Source organism: Bos indicus, chromosome 14 (genome assembly GCF_029378745.1).
Source record: "Bos indicus isolate NIAB-ARS_2022 breed Sahiwal x Tharparkar chromosome 14, NIAB-ARS_B.indTharparkar_mat_pri_1.0, whole genome shotgun sequence".
Classification (NCBI taxonomy): domain Eukaryota; kingdom Metazoa; phylum Chordata; class Mammalia; order Artiodactyla; family Bovidae; genus Bos; species Bos indicus.
In genome coordinates, this window is record NC_091773.1 from 46,406,794 (window position 1) to 46,426,493 (window position 19,700).

Here is a 19,700-nt window from a genome sequence, read left to right on the forward strand (position 1 = left end):
AACTGTAATAGACATAGAGAACAAACATATGGATACCAAGGGAGAAGTGGGGTGGGATGAATTGGGAGATTGGGATTGACATACATATACTACTGATACTAAGTATAAAGTAGATAACTAATGAGAACCTGGCGTAGCACATGGAACTCTACTCAGTGCTCTGTGGTGACCTGAATGAGAAGGAAATCAAAAAAAGAGGGGATGTAATACATAAAGCTGATTCACTTTGCTGTACAGCAGAGCCTAACACAACAGTGTAAAGCAACTATACTCTAATTAAAAGGATAGTTATGTCATGAGAAGTTCACCATCAGAATTATGTGTTATATGACCCAGCAATCCCACTCCTAGGCATATACCCTGAGGAAACAAAAATTGAAAGAGACACATGTATCCCATTGTTCATTGCAGCACTATTTACAATGGCTAGAACATAGAAGCAACCTAGACATCCATCGACAGATGAATGGATAAAGAAGTTGTGGTATAGATTCACGGTGGAATATTACTCAGCCATGAAAAGGAACACATTTCAGTCTGCTCTAATGAGGTGGATGAACCTAGAACCTATTAAACAGAGTGAAGTGAGTCAGAAAGAGGAAGTTAAATACTATACTATAACACAAATATACGGAAGCTAGAAAAATGGTACTGAAGAATTTATTTACAGGGCAACAGTGGAGAAACAGACATAGAGAATAGACTTATAGACAGGGGGAGAAGGGAAGAGAGGGTGAGATGTATGGAAAGAGTAACATGGAAACTTATATTACCATATGTAAAATAGACAGACAATAGGAATTTGCTGTATGGCTCAGGAAACTCAAACAGGGGCTCTGTACTCAACCTAGAGGGGTAAGATGGGGAAGGAAATGGGAGGGAGTTTCAAAAGGGAGGGGATATATGTATACTTATAGTTGATTCATAGTGAGGTCTGATAGAAAACAGCAAAATTTTGTAAAGCAATTATCGGTCAATAAAAAATAATTTAAAAAAAGAATTATGTGTTAACGTAGGATGATTCAGAATCATATAACATCCCTTCAGCTGCTGCTGCTAAGTCACTTCAGTCATGTCCGACTCTGTGCAACCCCATAGATGGAAGCCCACCAGGCTCCCCCGTCCCTGGGATTCTCCAGGCAAGAACACTGGAGTGGGTTGCCATTTCCTTCTCCAATGCATGAAAGTGAAAAGTGAAAGGGAAGTCGCTCAGTCATGTCCGACTCTTAGCGACCCCGTGGACTACAGCCAACCAGGCTCCTCCATCCATGAGATTTTCCAGGCAAGAGTACTGGAGTGGGGTGCCATTGCCTTCTCCGAACATCCCTTCAGAGGACCTAGTAAATGTATTCTGCTGTGCTAGGTCTTTTGTTTCAGAGAAAGCAGTCCACAGTTAAGGAGACTTCTGGTGATTATGAGATCATTAGGACTGTTAATACTTTCTCTTTTACAGAAATCTATTTTTTATGGCATACAGATATACGTGCACCATAAAATAGCTTTCTGTCATCTTTCATGATTTTGTACGTCCATTGATGAAATCAACTAAAATAAGCTTTAAAGTGCCTTTCCAACCACGTTCTTTTGTTTTTGTAAGAAACTGGGGAGATGTAAAGAGAGAGTGGATAATGAGAAGTGTATACAGTTGTTTCACAAGAGATGTCCCCCTTCTCATGAGAAATGGACCACTTGATAGATTCCTATTTTTCTCTCATGTGTTTTTGTTAGTTTTAAACATAATATAATTAGGTCTCCCATTGCCCAATCTCTAGAGGGAAGTCCAGCAGTGGAACAAAACTGTAAACAAACACATTTCCAGATTTTATTTTGCCCTTCATGAAGCTTACAAAGCAGAAAGTGTGAGTCAGAGTGTGGTTATGTGTTATACAGAAAATATCTTAAAAGTCCTTTTCCCATGTATCCCATCCTCCTCTTCCATCCAAATCAGGTGCTTCCCTTCCTTAGACCAGATCTTCCCCCGATGCCCCTCAACCAAGAACTCTCCAGCCACCAGACTCTGCTGGGTCTCAGTTCAGTCACTCAGTCGTGTCCGATTCTTTGCGACCCCATGGACTGCCACATGCCAGGCCTCCTTGTGCATCACCAACTCCCGGAGTCTACTCAAACTCATGTCCATTGAGTCAGTGATGCCATCAAACCATCTCATCCTCTGTTGTCCTCTTTTCCTCCTGCCTTCAATCTTTCCCAGCATCAGGGTCTTTTCAAATGAGTCAGTTCTTCTCATTAGGTGGCCAAAGTATTGGAGCTTCTGCTTCAGCATGAGTCCTTCCAATGAATATTCAGGACTGATTTCCTTTAGGATGGACTAGTTGGATCTCCTTGCAGTCCAAGGGACTCTCAAGAGTCTTCTCCAACACCACAGTTCAAAAACATCAATTGTTCAGTGTTCAGCTTTCTTTATAGTCCAACTCTCACATCCATACGTGACCACTGGAAAAACCATAGCTTTGACTAGACTGACCTTTGTTGTCAAAGTGATGTCTCTTCTTTTTAATATGCTGTCTAGGTTGTCTAGGCTGTCTAGGTTTCTTCCAAGGAGCAAGTGTCTTTTAATTTCATGGCTGCAGTCACCATCTGCAGTGATTTTGGAGTCCCCCAAAAAATAAAGTCTCTCACTGTTTCCATTGTTTCCCCATCTATTTGCCATGAAGTGATGGGACCAGATGCCATGATCTTCGTTTTCTGAATGTTGAGTTTAAGCCAACTTTTTCACTCTCCTCTTTCACTTTCATCAAGAGGCTCTTTAGTTCTTCTTCACTTTCTGCCATGAGGGTGGTGTCATCTGCATATCTGAGGTTATTGATATTTCTTCCAGCAATCTTGATTCCAGCTTGTGCTCCATCCAGCCCAGCGTTTCTCATGATGTACTCTGCATACAAGTCAAATAAGCAGGGTGACAATATACAGCCTTGACATACTCCTTTCCAATTTGGAACCAGTCTGTTGTTCCATGTCCAGTTCTAACTGTTGCTTCCTGACTGGCATACAGGTTTCTCAGGAGGCAGGTCAGGTGGTCTGGTATTCCCATCTCTTGAAGAATGTTCCACAGTTGGTTGTGATCTACACAGTCAAAAGCTTTGGCATAGTCAATAAAGCGGAAGTAAATGTTTTTCTGGAACTCTCTTGCTTTTTCAATGCTCCAACAGATGTTGGCAATTTGATCTCTGATTCCTCTGCCTTTTCTAAATCCAGCTTGAACATCTGGAAGTTCATGGCTCACATACTGTGAAGCCTGGCTTGGAGAATTTTGAGCATTACTTTGCTAGAGTGTGAGATGAGTGCAATTGTGCAGTAGTTTGAGCATTCTTTGGCATTGCTTTTCTTTGGGATTGGAATGAAAACTGACCTTTTCCTTTTCCTTCTGGTTCTGGTCTCCCACTAAACTCTCTTTCCTTCCATTTGCATTGTTCTAAGTCCCATTGTTTATCCCTGTAATCTTCCCATTTTTGCTTTCCCAGCTCTGTTTTCCTATGCCTACTACCCTCACTGTACCTCACAGAAGCTAGTAAACATTAGCTTTTATTTAGTGATCACAGGAAGATAGAGGATGTGATGATGCAATATTTTTCCTTAATAATTTTCTTTATTGAGTTTTCTTAGTAAGTCTTGCCCCAGAACTGTAACATAGATGATCCAAAAAATGAAGAGTAACAGATGGCTAATGTGGTTACTTGCCTTAGATAGCTCAAATTCTATCTCCAGAAAGCAAGCTGTAGGGAGTTTGAAATAATTTTTGTTTATCATTGAGCAATTGTAGATGGGTCTTGTGCTATTTGTTCCGTGTACCAAGAACAGTGCCTGGTATTGAGTTAAGTGTTGGTGACTTAGAGATGAAGAACATTCTCCCTGCCTTAAAGATCTTACATCCTAACATACAGAAAATAAGGAGCTCAACAAATAATAAGGGGAAAAAATCCCATATGAAAAATGCAAATATCTCTAGAAGGATGATAACTTAAGCCTCACTCATTCTCAGATACTGGGATTAAGGAGAGAGGCAAGAATGCTCCATGTTGAGTAAGCTCTGTAAACATGATATATTTACCCCACTCTTAGACACACATGATACGTGTTAACATATTAAAGGCTCTGAGAAAGGTTGCAGGTTATAGATTGCAAATAGATAGATAGATAGATAGATTATAAATATTTGTTCAGCCCAGTATTTTCAAAATTCATTCAAGCATCAGCTATTTGTCCCCAGAGAGTACTAATGAATGGTGCATGGAAGAAGCACATGGGGAAATGCTGTTTTAAATCCATCATTAGTTTGGTGACAATGTGTTATCTTGACCAGATGACTATAAAGTCCCTCAGGAAATAAGTGATGCAAAAGATGGGCCTGCTAGAGGGTGATAGACATCTAAGGGCCAGAAAATGGGATAAGAACTTGCCTGTTTCTATTAATTAATTGTGAAGCGACAGTTAGAACAACAATACTTTGGCCACCTGATGCGAAGAGCTGACTCATTTGAAAAGACCCTGATGCTGGGAAAGATTGAAGGCAGGAAGAGAAGGGGACGACAGAGGATGAGATGGTTAGATGGCATCACCGACTTGATGGACATGAGTTTGGGTAAACTCCAGGAGTTGGTGATGGACAGGGAGGCCTGGCGTGCTGCAGTTCATGGCATCGCAAAGAGTCAGACACAACTGAGCGACTGAACTGAACTAACTGAATTGTGAAGCAACTGCTACATAATCAACCTATGACCTATCACATCCTAGCCCTGCCACTAACATAATGGGAAAGGGGAAAACAGTAATGTGACTTTGGCCAAGTCACATTTTTATTTATTTGGTTGTGCCAGGTAATAGATGTGGCACATGGGATCGTCCATGTTCATTGTGGCATACAGGATTTTTAGTTTCACCATGTGAGATCCAGTTCCCAGAACAGGAATCAAACCCAGGCCCCCTGCATTGGGAATGTAGAGTCTTAGTCATTGGACCACCAGGGAAGTCCCCGGATTTTAATTTTTTATTTTGAAATATTAGCAGTTTGGAATAGATGGGCTCTAATATGCCTTTGTAGCACAACCTTTTAAGTATGACTATAATTTGTACCACATTATCTCAAAATTTTGCTTTTAAAAGGCAGTGGCACCCCACTCCAGCACTCTTGCCTGGAAAATCCCATGGACGGAGGAGCCTGGTAGGCTGCAGTCCATGGGGTCGCTAGGAGTCGGGCACGACTGAGCGACTTCACTTTCACTTTTCACTTTCATGCATCGGAGAAGGAAATGGCAACCCACTCCAGTGTTCTTGCCTGGAAAATCCCAGGGACGGGGGAGCCTGGTGGGCTTCTGTCTATGGGGTCGGACAGAGTCAGACACGACTGACGCGACTTAGCAGCAGCAGCAGCAGCAAGCATATATAAATATCTAGAAGCTCCACTCCACTGTACCTTGCTTCCTTCTTAAGACTAAAGAGGACTTTTTATATTACATGGTTTTGTTTCACGAATGTTATGGGAGATTTTCAAAGGAAACAAGTTGGACCATAATTTGAGCAATTGCACAAGCACACAGACTACAGGCAGCCACCTCTCTGACATGAGCAGGTGCTGGTTTTTATTGGTTAAGCCAAAAATCTTTTTAAAAAACTATTCTTGGACACAATGGGAACTAGGGGGTAAAAAGCAGTCTTGCAAAGAATTAGAAAAAAAAAGGGTATCAAACTTGCCACTTTGGTATGATTCCTTTAATGACACTCTGTTCAAAAATTAAATTAGTGGATTTAGAGAGAGGCTGAATCCCAAACTATATTTTAAAGAAGCATTCATAAACGTGTACACTAACTTGACTATATTTCTCAAAGTGCATTGGTATATGCATAGTACAGTGATAGAAATGAAGGTGGGAGGGAAGGAGGAAGAAGCTGGAAATGTTTCTTTTTTTTTTTTTTCAGTGGAAATGTTTCTAACAAAGACCCAATTCTGCTTCGTCCATCTTGACTTCCTCGCTGATGCTGCACAAGACGGATAAATCCTTTCCCTCTTTTCCCTCTGTATTTTTCTCCATGACATTCCAAAATCATTCCATGGTACATGAAAACAGAATAATCTTTTTAAAAAGACATATTTTATTTCATTTTAGAGAAGAAAAATTGTTATCGTGAGAATCGGTCCAGATGCGTATGTGATAATAGTCTCTGAAATACAGTTTAATTGACTGACCCTAACAAAAACAATAGCTCCATTAACTGAGTGCTTGCCATGTGTGGAGCATTTTATATGTTATGTCATTGAATCCTCACAATATTGTTAGGTATTATTATTCCCATTTCACAAGTGAAGTAATTAAGAGAATTTAAAGGTTTTAAATTCTTAGGTCAGACTGCGTAACTGACTCAGCTCTTTGTGACCAGGAAACACAAAATCTCAACCATTAGAATATACATACACTAATAGAGCATGTGCCATACACATTGAGTACTAAATGACTAATCCCTCACATCAATTGTCCTTGACATCTTCAAAGTCACAAGTTCTTTTGAAACTCTTCTGAAAGCCATGGATGCTCTTGTCCAAAAGTGTACCCAACATACAAATCTTTACATACATTTTCAAGAGGTTCAAGGGCCTTCTGAACCTCATCCCATTTCAAGAATGCTTCCTGTAAGTAACAAAACAGAATTTACTTGGTGAAGTTGAGATGATAGCAGAAGAAATGGAGCCAGCAATGTTTTGGCCTTTAGTAAACAGCAAACATCTTCTCACAGGAAGGAGGGAGACAGTCATAATTCATTCCACAAGTAGTTACTGAGTGCTTCCCATGGGAAACGCCATGGTAGACCCTGGGAATACACCAGGAAATTCTGCAGACAAGGTCCAGTCCTCATGGAGACTGTTGTTTGGGAGGGGAGACAAGGAGATAAACAGGCATCAGATTTGCAATCCTTATTCTTCACTTTTTGAGCCTCTCACTGTTTATAAGGGTCCCCAAAAGACCAGATAACTTAGTTTTGGGTCTCTGTCGTAAAGATAAATGTGACTATTGCATGGTTTCTGTCCCAGTGTGTGAAGCTGAAAATATAATGAGCACTGCGGTTAAAAATATTTTTCTTTATTGCCTTTGGTAAACCGAGGAAGGAAGTGGACCCACTCTTTCCAATGCTGATTCCAACATCTGTCCTCTGAAATCACTATTAATGTATTCTCTTCAGATTAGGACTTTTGATTTTCTGGAGATAACAAGAATATTAGCTATGCTTTTTTGTGTTGTTTCTCTTAAAATTTTAAACACGTTCTTTTTGTTCAATGTATTGTTCACTTCAACTGAGGTTGGGGGTGAGATGTCTGTTTGTAGGAAACCAAGAACATATTCTGTGTCCTCAGATGGAATTATTTCAAGCTTGTCAAGTCTTTTTTTTTTTTTTAGGTTTGTATGAATGCTTTTATTTATTCATAATCCATTTATATCCACAAAGTAGTTGAGCCAGTTCACAAGAAAATATACCATAAAATAGAAAGTTGTAAATAAATAAAATCAGAACCAGAGAAATTGCACACAAACTAGAAGATCAAGACAAGGATGTAGGCTGAAGCCCATCCACGTTGGCCGTCATTATGAAAGAGGAGCCATAAGTTTCATGTCAACATCAGAGGCAAGCATAGTAAGCTGATGTAAGATTTACAACATCCCTAAAACTAAACATGATGTCTAGTGGAGAAGAACACAAACATCACGTGAATTTTTAACATAAAACAGAAACAGTGCTCATACTGCTTAGGGTTATGCCTCCAACCCCTGGGAGTATGAGTTCAGGCTTCTCTGATGATAAGACTGAAAAAACTGGAGAAGGAACACCTTGGGGGAAGTCAAGTTTTCCTTCCCACTTGAGTCTGAGAAAAATTTCTTAATGCATATTTCTAGATAGGACCCTGAGTGAAGCTATAGACAATGTCCCTATAGCTTATCCCGGTGGCTCAGATGGTAAAGAATCTGCCTGCAATGCAGGAGATCTGGGTTGGATCTCTGGGTCAGGAAGATCCCCTGGAGGAGAGCATGGCAACACACTCCAGGATTCTTGTCTAGAGAATTCCATGGATGGAGGAGCCTGGCAGGCTATATAGTTTGTGGGGTTGCAGAGAGTCAGACACAACTGAGCAGCTAACACTATCAGTTCAGTCGCTCAGTTGTGTCCAACTCTTTGCGACCCCATGAATTGCAGCACACCAGGCCTTCCAGTCCATCACCAACTCCCAGAGTTCACTGAGACTCACGTCCACTGAGTCAGTGATGCCATCCAGCCATCTCATCCTCTGTCGGCCCCTTCTCCTCCTGCCCCCAATCCCTCTCAGCATCACAGTCTTTTCCAATGAGTCAACTCTTCACATGAGGTGGCCAAAGTACTGGAGTTTCAGCTTTAGCATCATTCCTTCCAAAGAAATCCCAGGGCTGATCTCCTTCAGAATGGACTGGTTGGATCCCCCTGCAGTCCAAGGGACACCCAAGAGTCTTCTCCAACACCACAGTTCAAAAGCATCAATTCTTCGGCGCTCAGCCTTCTTCACAGTCCAACTCTCACATCCATACATGACCACTGGAAAAACCATAGCCTTAACTAGACGAACCTCTGTTGGCAAAGTAATGTCTCTGCTTTTGAATATGCTATCTAGGTTGGTCATAACTTTCCTTCCAAGGAGTAAGCGTCTTTTAATTTCATGGCTGCAGTCACCATCTGCAGTGATTTTGGAGCCCAGAAAAATAAAGTCTGACACTGTTTCCACATCTATTTCCCATGAAGTGATAGACCAGATGCCATGATCTTCGTTTTCTCAATGTTGAGCTTTAAGCCAACTTTTTCACTCTCCACTTTCACTTTCATCAAGAGGCTTTTGAGTTCCTCTTCACTTTCTGCCATAAGGGTGGTGTCATCTGCATATCTGAGGTTATTGATATTTCTCCTGGCAATCTTGATTCCAGCTTGTGCTTCTTCCAGTCCGGCATTTCTCATGATGTACTCTGCATAGAAGTTAAATAAGCAGGGTGACAATATACAGCCTTGACATACTCCTTTTCCTATTTGGAACCAGTCTGTTGTTCCATGTCCAGTTCTAACTGTTGCTTCCTGACCTGCATACAGATTTCTCAGGAGGCAGGTCAGGTGGTCTGGTATTCCCATCTCTTTCAGAATTGTCCACAGTTGATTGTAATCCACACAGTCAAAGGCTTTGGCATAGTCAATAAAGCAGAAATAGATGTTTTTCTGGAACTCTCTTGCTTTTTCCATGATCAAGCAGATGTTGGAAATTTGATCTCTGGTTCCTCTGCCTTTTCTAAAACTAGCTTGAACATCAGGAAGTTCACAGTTCACATATTGCTGAAGCCTGGCTTGGAGAATTTTGAGCATTACTTTACTAGCATGTGAGATGAATGCAATTGTGTGGTAGTTTGAGCATTCTTTGGCATTGCCTTTCTTTGGGATTGGAATGAAAACTGACCTTTTCCAGTCCTGTGGCCACTGCTGAGTTTTCCAAATTTGCTGGCATATTGAGTGCAGCACTTTCACACCATCATCTTTCGGGATTTGAAATAGCTCAACTTGAATTCCATCACCTCCACCAGCTTTGTTCATAGTGATGCTTTCTAAGGCCCACTTGACTTCACATTCCAGATTGTCTGGCTCTAGATGAGTGATCACACCATCGTGATTATCTTGGTCATGAAGATCTTTTTTGTACAGTTCTTCTGTGTATTCTTGCCACCTCTTCTTATTATCTTCTGCTTCTGTTAGGTCCATACCATTTCTGTCTTTTATTGAGCCCATCTATGCATGAAATGTTCCCTTGGTATCTCTAATTTTCTTGAAGAGATCCCTAGTCTTTCTCATTCTGTTGTTTTCCTCTGTTTCTTTGCATTGATCGCTAAGGAAGGTTTTCTTATCTCTTCTTGCTATTCTTTGGAACTCTGCATTCAGATGTTTATATCTTTCCTTTTCTCCTTTGCTTTTCGCTTCTCTTCTTTTCACAGCTATTTGTAAGGCCTCCCCAGACAGCCATTTTGCTTTTTTGCATTTCTTTTCCATGGGGATGGTCTTGATCCCTGTCTCCTGTACAATGTCACGAACCTCCATCCATAGTTCATCAGGCACTCTATCTATCAGATCTAGGCCCTTAAATCTATTTCTCACTTCCACTGTATAATCATAAGGGATTTGATTTAGGTCAACCTGAATGGTCTAGTGGTTTTCTCTACTTTCTTCAATTTAAGTCTGAATTTGGTAATGAGTTCATGATCTGAGCCACAGTCAGCTCCCAGTCTTGTTTTTGCTGACTGTATAGAGCTTCTCCATCTTTGGCTGCAAAGAATATAATCAATCTGATTTTGGTGTTGACCATCTGGTGATGTCCATGTGTAGAGTCTTCTCTTGTGTTATTGGAAGAGGGTGTTTGCTATGACCACTGCATTTTCTTGGCAAAACGCTATTAGTCTTTGCCCTGCTTCATTCTGTATTCCAAGGCCAAATTTGCCTGTTACTCCAGGTGTTTCTTGACTTCCTACTTTTGCATTCCAGTCCCCTATAATGAAAAGGACATCTTTTTTGGGTGTTGGTTCTAAAAGGTCTTGTAGGTCGTCATAGAACCATTCAACTTCAGCTTCTTCAGCGTTACTGGTTGGGGCATAGACTTGGATTACTGTGATATTGAATGGTTTGCCTTGGAAACGAACAGAGATCATTCTGTCGTTTTTGAGATTGCATCCAAGTACTGCATTTTGGACTCTTTTGTTGACCATGATGGCTACTCCATTTCTTCTGAGGGATTCCTGCCCTCAGTAGTAGATATAATGTTTATCTGAGTTAAATTCACCCATTCCAGCCCATTTTAGTTTGCTGATTCCTAGAATGTCGACATTCACTCTTGCCATCTCTTGTTTGACCACTTTCACTTTGCCTTGATTCACGGACCTGACATTCCAGGTTCCAATGCAATATTGCTCTTTACAGCATCAGACCTTGCTTCTATCACCAGTCACATCCACAGCTGGGTGTTGTTTTTGCTTTGGCTCCATCCCTTCATTCTTTCTGGAGTTATTTCTCCACTGATCTCCAGTAGCATATTGGGCACCTACTGACCTGGGGAGTTCCTCTTTCAGTATCCTATCATTTTGCCTTTTCATACTGTTCATGGGGTTCTCAAGGCAAGAATACTGAAGTGGTGCCATTCCCTTCTCCAGTGGACCACATTTTGTCAGATCTCTCCACCATGACCCGCCCGTCTTGGGTTGCCCCACGGGCATGGATTAGTTTCATTGAATTAGACAAGGCTGTGGTCCTAGTGTGATTAGATTGACTAGTTTTCTGTGAGTATGGTTTCAGTGTGTCTGCCCTCTAATGCCGTCTTGCAACACCTACCATCTTACTTGGGTTTCTCTTACCCTGCGCATGGGGTATCTCTTCACGGCTGCTCCAGCAAAGCGCAGACGCTGCTCCTTACCTTGGACGAGGGGTATCTCCTCACCACCGTCCTCCCTGACCTTCAACGGATAACCATCTTATTGGGGTCTGGATGCCAGGTTATCTTTTGCAACTCTTGCATTGTAGGCAGATTCTTGACCGTTGAGCCATCTTCCTCTAGGTTCTTGAATTCCACTTAAGTGAAATGTTACCTCCCGCAGAAAAGAATTCTATGCTTCTCATTCTTTGACCTTCCTTTACTTGCTCTCAACATCAACTGGATAGGGAGAGATCCGAGGAACCCAATGGAGGAATTGCACTTGCCCTAGCCGGATACCTCCATAGAAACACTATAGCACATACAATAAAGGTTTTCACATCCAGCAGCTTCTTATCACATCCATCAAAGGCAGCAAAGGGCACAGCAACTATGTGCAACCAGGTGGAAAAAAAATTCTGAGTGGCCAAGTCATGTGATCTCTGTTTATGAGCTCATCAAATCTGCAGGCTGCCTAGAGGATTGAGAATAAGGACTAAGGAAGATCATCTGCTCATGACTAGAGACGCCCAGCAACCAACCTCAGTTGTGACAACAGTCATGTTTGGAGTGCTTGTAATATGGCAGGCACTTGAATGCACTGTATATTTAATTCTTGCAATAACTCTCCAAGTCTTTCAGATACTAGAAACTTTCAGATAGTAGGCCCATAGAGCAAAGGAATATGATAAGTCATTGCTCACTAGCCAGGATGAGTCCCACAGCTCTGTCCATGGTTAGGGACTGGTCTGGGAGAATAGGGGACCTCCCTGGTAACTCAGATGGTTAAAAAAAAAAAAAAAATCTGCCTGCAATGTGGGAAACCAAGGTTCAGTCCTCGGGTCTGGAAGATCTCCTGGAGAAGGAAATAGCAACCCATTCCAGTATTCTTGCCTGGAGAATCCCATGGACAGAGGAGTCTGGCGGGCTACAGTCCATGGGGTCACACAGAGTCAGACATGCTGAGTGACTCACACTGGGGGAATGGGCCATGCATGTAGATACTTTTGAGGTTTACCTTTTAGGCCCATATGACTCCAGACCTTTGTCTCTCACCTCTATAGCGCAGTCATATATTCCTCAAGTGATACAAAGAAGCAAATGTAGATAGTAAACATTTCTGGCCAGCCTCTCCTGCACCAGCAGCCATGAGTGAGAAGGAGACATATATTCCCATTCGTCAGCTGATCCCAGGAGAAAGAGCAATAGATTCAAACACAGAACGCTAAAGAAGCTGGCCGGCACCCTGTCCAAAGGGCCATTTCAGCACCCAACTTCCCCTCAAGAGCCGTGGAGAAGGGGGCTGACTTGGAGGCCAGTTGCTACCATCTAGTTTGTAAACTGTCCAGAGCTGAGCCCAGCTGAGAACAACACTTTCAGGCTGCCAGGCACTGGGCTGAACCTCCAATGCAACAGTGCTTTTCAGCCACAAATTGTGTTTTTGAATTTAGTTCTTAACGTGATTTGTCACGTGATTTTCTCTTTACAGACAACAGCAGGTGGTGATGGGAGATGCTGGTCTGGGCTGTCCAGATGCTGCCATGTGGTCTTATGCGGTAGCAGGAATCTGAGAGCATTAGGCATCATCCAAGTCTATTCTTATCTTATCTGTACCCACAGTTTTGACTCCAAACTCTTACCTGACCCCTAACTGCTTGAGCCAGACTGTAAACCATATCCTTCCACTCTTGCCTCTTATGGCTTAAACCAAAACTTGACTTAAGCTATGGGTAGAAGGCCTCTTTCACCTGGACCCTACACTAGTAAGGAGTTGGTCTTCAAAATGTAGAGGAGAAAACTTGAGGCCAAAAGTGAAGTGAAAGTGTTAATCGCTCAGTCGTGTCTGACTCTTTGTGACCCCATGGACTGTAGCCTACCAGGCTCCTCTGTCCCTGGGATTTCCCAGGCAAGAATACTGGAATGGGGTGCCATTTCCTTCTCCATGGGATCTTCCTGATCAGGGATCAAACCCATGTCTCCTGCATTGCAGGTAGATTCTTTACCTGCTGAGCCACCTAGCTGCTGCTGCTAAGTCGCTTCAGTCGTGTCCGACTCTGTGGCACCCCACAGTCGGCAGCCTACCAGGCCCCGCCGTCCCTGGGATTCTCCAGGCAAGAATACTGGAGTGGGTTGCCATTGCCTTCATGGAGGGCACAAAATCAGTTGTATATATATATATGTATATATACGGCGTGTGTGCTAAATTGCCTCCAGTCATGTCCGACTCTTTGCAGCCCTAGGGACTGTAGCCCACCATGCTCCTCTGTCCATGGGATTCTCTAGATAAGAATACTGGAGTGGGCTGCCATGCCCTCTTCCAGGGCATCTTCCTGACACAGGGATCAAATCCATGTCTCTTAAGTCTCTTGCACTGGCAGGAGGGTTCTTTACCACTAACATCACCCAGAAAGCCCCAGTGTCTTCAAAATTAGAGGAGGAAACCTGAGGCTGAAGGACAGGAGAAAAGGCAGCTTTCCAGAAGGGAGTGCTAAGAAAAGACAGGGCTTCTGATGTCTTCGCTTCTCTTACTCTAAACATCACCCCAACTAGAGTTGCCAATCATATCAGGTGTCCCTGAAGACTTCAATCTTGAGATTCCCTGCTTTCACACAGAACATCTGTGGAGACACCACTGATTCTGACCAGTTATTCCAAGGACTGCCCTCTATTGCCCATCATAGGATGGACTGGCACTTGCAAACTGTCAACAGAAGTGATGATGTTCCCCCGAGCTCCTGGCAATAGCAATGAACAGTCAGACTGCCTCCTCCTGTCCTTCTCTGCCAAGCATCCAAGGCCACTTGGGAGGCCACACATGCCAGATGGTGAGGCTACAAAGAGATGCTCCACCTGCATCAGGCTTTATATGTGCAAGAAATAGAACTGTAATGCACAAGCCAAGATTTCAGGAGTTGTCTGCTGTGGCACTTAGCATTAGTTATTCTGGCCAATTCAATATGAGAAATGTGTTAAAAAAAAAAAATCTCAACTGTTTGGAAAATCACACAGTAGGCCCTAGGAGATGGTCTGTGCATGCTAAGTCGCTTCAGTTGTGTCCGACTCTTTGCGACGATATGGACTGTAGCTCGCCAGGCTTCTCTGTCCATGGGAATCTCCAGACAAGAATACTGGAGTGGGCTGCCATGCCCTTCTCCAGGGGATCTTCTCAACCCAAGGACTGAACCTGCGTCTCTTTTGTCTCTTGCATCGGCAGGTGGAATCTTTGTTATCGCCACCTGGGAAGCCCATCCAAAAGAAAGAAAATGTCGTATATCATTCTTAACTGCCCTTCACTTTTTCAGGAAATAGTTCTAGAATTGTGTATATGACCTTAAATTTTCTTTTTCAATGGAACATGGAGTTATTTGGCCTGAAATAAGGTTGATCATTATTGACAATTAATTTGACATTATTAATATCAATTCAAGTCTTAGCTACATCACACTGATGATACTTATACATCTTAACTCTAGTTTCAGGACATGGATTGTTTCATCTTCCACTTATAGTTATAAAATGAGAAGATAAAAAAATAAGAAAAGATTCATAGAATTGACTGAACACAACTGGATGGTCAAAACTAGATTGCAGGATTACAGGAAGTGCTTCCAGGTGATGGCTTCAAATTTTCTGATTTATGAAAGTTTGAATTCAGCCAACCAACAGTGGGTAAGAGAGTTTTGGGGGAAAGTGTATGGCAGTGTGTTTGCACCAGATGGGAGCGTATAAACTGGCATGAATATCTACCACCTGGGCTTCTGAAAGAGCCTCCTGCCTTTCTATTTTCCATACCTAGAATCCTCTCTTACCAGATCATCATGTAGCTATTTCTTTCTCAACATTCTGTTTTTCCCTCAAATGCCACCTGAGTAGGAAAGCCTTTTTTTAATTACCCAGGTAACCACTCTCCCCACCCCCCAACACAAACAACAACAAAAAGCTATAATGGATTGGGGGCAGTGGGGGCACAGATGAGGAAAATTTGAATTTCACTACATATTAAATAATATTATTTTAACTATTAAGTTTTCTGAGAGTCCTAATGTCATTGGTTATACAGGTGAATATCCTATTCTTGGACTTCTTGGTGGCTTCATGGTAAAGAATCTGCCTACAATGCAGGAGCCATAGGAAGCACGAGTTTGATCCCTGGGTTGGAAAAATCCTACTGGAGGAGGGCATGACACCCCACTCCAGTATTCTTGCCTGGAGAATCCCATGGACAGAGGAGCATGGTGGGCTACAGTCCATAGGGTCGCAAAGAGTCAGACAGGACTGAAGTGACTTAGCAAGCATACATCCTATACTTGGGCTCTTTCCATTTCATCAAGTCACCTTGGCAAACATTGCCCCATTGAAACCCTCAGGTAAATCCTACAAACAGGTAAAATGATTAGCCTGTTAACAGACAAGGGGGCCAAAATACAGGAAGGATCACAAGACTTGCCCAAGGTTATGCAGAACTAAGATTTGAACCCTGTTTTCCTGACTCGAAACAATTTGCCCTTTTTGCTATGCATCATACCATCTAAAAATATTACCATTACTAACCAAGAAGTACAGCATTTTTAATTGCCAAATGAGTTACATATTTATATGTATACAGATACATATATTCGTCAAAATCACATCCCAAAATAGTCTGTCACAGAAGACAGATTACTTCTCTGAAAGATAGAGGCTTGTAATGTACGACAACTTATTTTGTCTTTGAGATGGAGGTTGCAGGGGCACTGATTTTGAGCTAAGCCTCTGGGTCCCTTAAAGCAAGTACTTCTGTTCTTTAATCCACCAGCTTGACCTTGTGCACCTTCACCTCTGTAAAGACAGTCAGTGGGTGGCTCCAGAGCTCTAACATTGCACCCTGACAATGCCCAACACCTTGCAAGCTGCACAGAGGCCTGCCTCAATCAGTACTTGAACAGAAAGAAAACCTGGGAAAAAATTTTTAAGCATTGCAAGGAACAGTGTTGTTCACTTAGGAGTTTGTACTTTTAACCATGAGTCAACACTATATCACTTGTCCAGTAGGAAAAGGGGCTGGTTGAAATGCGTCATTCCTATCTCATGTAAGGAACAGGAAGCTTAATCCTAGAAGCTGGTACTCAAAAATCCAATGGTGAAGTCAGTCAGAAAGAGACAAACAAATATCACATATTAATTCATATATATGGAATCTAGAAAAATGGTACCTATAAACCTGTCTGCAGGGAAGGAATGGAGACACAGACGCAGAGAATGGACTCTGGACACAGCAGCAGAAGCAGAGGGTGGGACAAACTGAGAAAATAACATTGACATAACCATGTGTAAAACAGATAGCCAGTGGGAAGCTGCTGTATAACATAGGGAGTACAGCCTGGTGCTCTGTGATGACCTAGAGGAGAGGGATGGGGGTATTGGGAGGGAGGCTCTAGAGGGAAGGATATATATATTAAATATATATATATATAGGTATAACCTATTTGAGTTGTTATACAGCAGAAACCAACACAAGATTGTCAAGCAACTATCCTCCAATTAAAAAAAAAAAAACCCAATGGTACCTCTAATTAGACTAGAATGCCTTTTGATCAAGGTTCAACTCATAATTACACACCCATCCAAATTTTCAATTTGGTCTCCAATTTGTTCAAACATGCCTGTGGATTTGACTGTACAATAGTGTTAAGCTAAACCCATGCAATGATCACATATACATTTTATATTTTAGAAATCTACGCTGAAGAAACTGACTAGAAAATCCGCATTCAAGATCTGTTTGGGAATTTTTCCCTTTCTTTTTAAAAAGCCTTACTAAGATGCAATTGCTATACCATAACCCCTATTTTAAGCACACAGTTCCAATGTTTTAAACTATATTCTCAGGGCTATGCAACCATTTACCACAACCTAATTTTAAAACGTTTTCATCACGCCAAAAAACAGCTCTGCACCCCTCAGTAGTCACTCCTCTCGCTCCAAAGCTCCTCTTCCCCCAGCCCCTTACAAACACGAATCTACTTTATGTTCCTATAAATCTGCCTATCCTGGACATTTTGTATGAATGAAATAATGCAATATGTAATCTTTTGTAACTGATTTAGTTCACGTAGCTTAATGTTCTCAAAGTTCACTGGCCATAGCATGTATCAGCACTCCATTTTTATTGCCAAATGTTTCACTGTATGAATATACAACATTTTGTTTATCCACCCATCAGCTGATGGATATTTTCCTTGTTTTCCACTTTGGACGGTTATGAATAATGCTGTTCTATAACAGCATTATTCATCTACATTCATCTACAAGCTTTTGGGTGGATATACATTTCTATTTCTCTTGGGTTTATACCGAGGGCTGAAATTTCTGGGTCATATAGTAAATATATGTTTAACTTTTTGAGGCACTGACAGACTGTTTTCCAAAGTGACTGAACGGTTTTACATTCCTATTAGCAATGTGTGAGAGTGGCAGCCTCTCCATGCTGTCACCACCCTTGTTATTGTGTGAATTTTTCATTACCGTCATCCTAGTAGGTACAGAATGGTATCTCACTGTGGTTTTGAATTGCATTTTCACAATGACTAAAAATGTTAGTGAGCATCTTCTCACCTGCTTGTCATACGTATATCTTATCTGGAGAAATGTCTCTTTGTATCCTTAGACTAATTTTTTAAAAACTATTTTGTATTAGGGTATAGCCAATAGTTTCAGCTGAACAGTGAAGGGACTCAGCCATACATATGCATGTATCCATTCTCCCCCAAACTCCCCTCCCATCCAGGCTGCTTCCCTGTTCTATATAGTAGTCCTTCAGTTCAATTCAGTCACTCAGTCGTGTCTGACTCTTTGCGACCCCATGAATTGCAGCACACCAGGCCTCCCTGTCCATCACCAGCTCCCGGAGTTCACCCAAACTCACGTCCATCGAGTCAGTGATGCCATCCAGCCATCTCATCCTCTGTCGTCCCCTTCTCCTCCTGCCCCCAATCCCTCCCAGCATCACAGTCTTTTCCAATGAGTCAACTCTTTGCATGAGGTGACCAAAGTACTGGAATTTCAGCTTTAGCATCAGTCCTTCCAATGAACACCCAGGACTGATCTCCTTTAGAATGGACTGGTTGGATCTCCTTGCAGTCCAAGGGACTCTCAAAAGTCTTCTCCAACACCACAGTTCAAAAGCATCAATTCTTTGGCACTCAGCTGTCTTCACAGTCCAATTCTCACATCCATACATGACCACTGGAAAAAACCATAGCCTTGACTAGACAGACCTTTGTTGGCAAAGTAATGTCTCTGCTTTTCAATATGCTATATGCTATATACTGTCCTTCCAAGGAGTAAGCATATTTTAATTTCATGGCTGCAATCACCATCTGCAGTGATTTTGGAGCCCCAAAAAATAAAGTCTGACACTGTTTCCATTGTTTCCCCATCTATTTCCCATGAAGTGATGGGACCAGATGCCATGATCTTAGTTTTCTGAATGTTGAGCTTTAAGCCAACTTTCTCACTCTCCTCTTTCATCAAGAGGCTTTTGAGTTCCTCTTCACTTTCTGCCATAAGGGTGGTGTCATCTGCATATCTGAGGTTATTGATATTTCTCCCGGCAATCTTGATTCCAGCTTGTGCTTCTTCCAGCCCAGCGTTTCTCATGATATACTCTGCATAGAAGTTAAATAAGCAGGGTGACAATATACAGCCTTGACGTACTCTTTTTGCTATTTGGAACCAGTCTGTTGTTCCATGTCCAGTTCTAACTGTTGCTTCCTGACCTGCATACAGGTTTCTCAAGAGGCAGGTCAGGTGGTCTGGTATTCCCATCTCTTTCAGAATTTTCCACAGTTTATTGTGATCCACCCAGTCAAAGGCTTTGGCATAGTCAATAAAGCAGAAATAGATGTTTTTCTGGAACTCTCTTGCTTTTTCCATGATCCAGCAGATGTTAGCAATTTGATCTCTGGTTCCTCTGCCTTTTCTAAAACCAGCTAGTCCTTAGACCATTTTTAATTTGGTTATTTGTCTTCTCATTGAGCTGTTAAGTGTTGTTTATATATCTTGGATACAAGTGCCTTATCAGAGATATGATTTGCAAATATTTTCTCTCCTTCTGTCTGTTGCTTTTTAATTTTCTTGATAGTATCATTTGTAGCACAGAAGTTTTAAATTTTGGTATAGTTACTTGTATAGTTTCATCGTTGACTTGGAAAAAACTCACTTCACTCTTCCCACTGTGTTTTTTTAATACGACTACCAC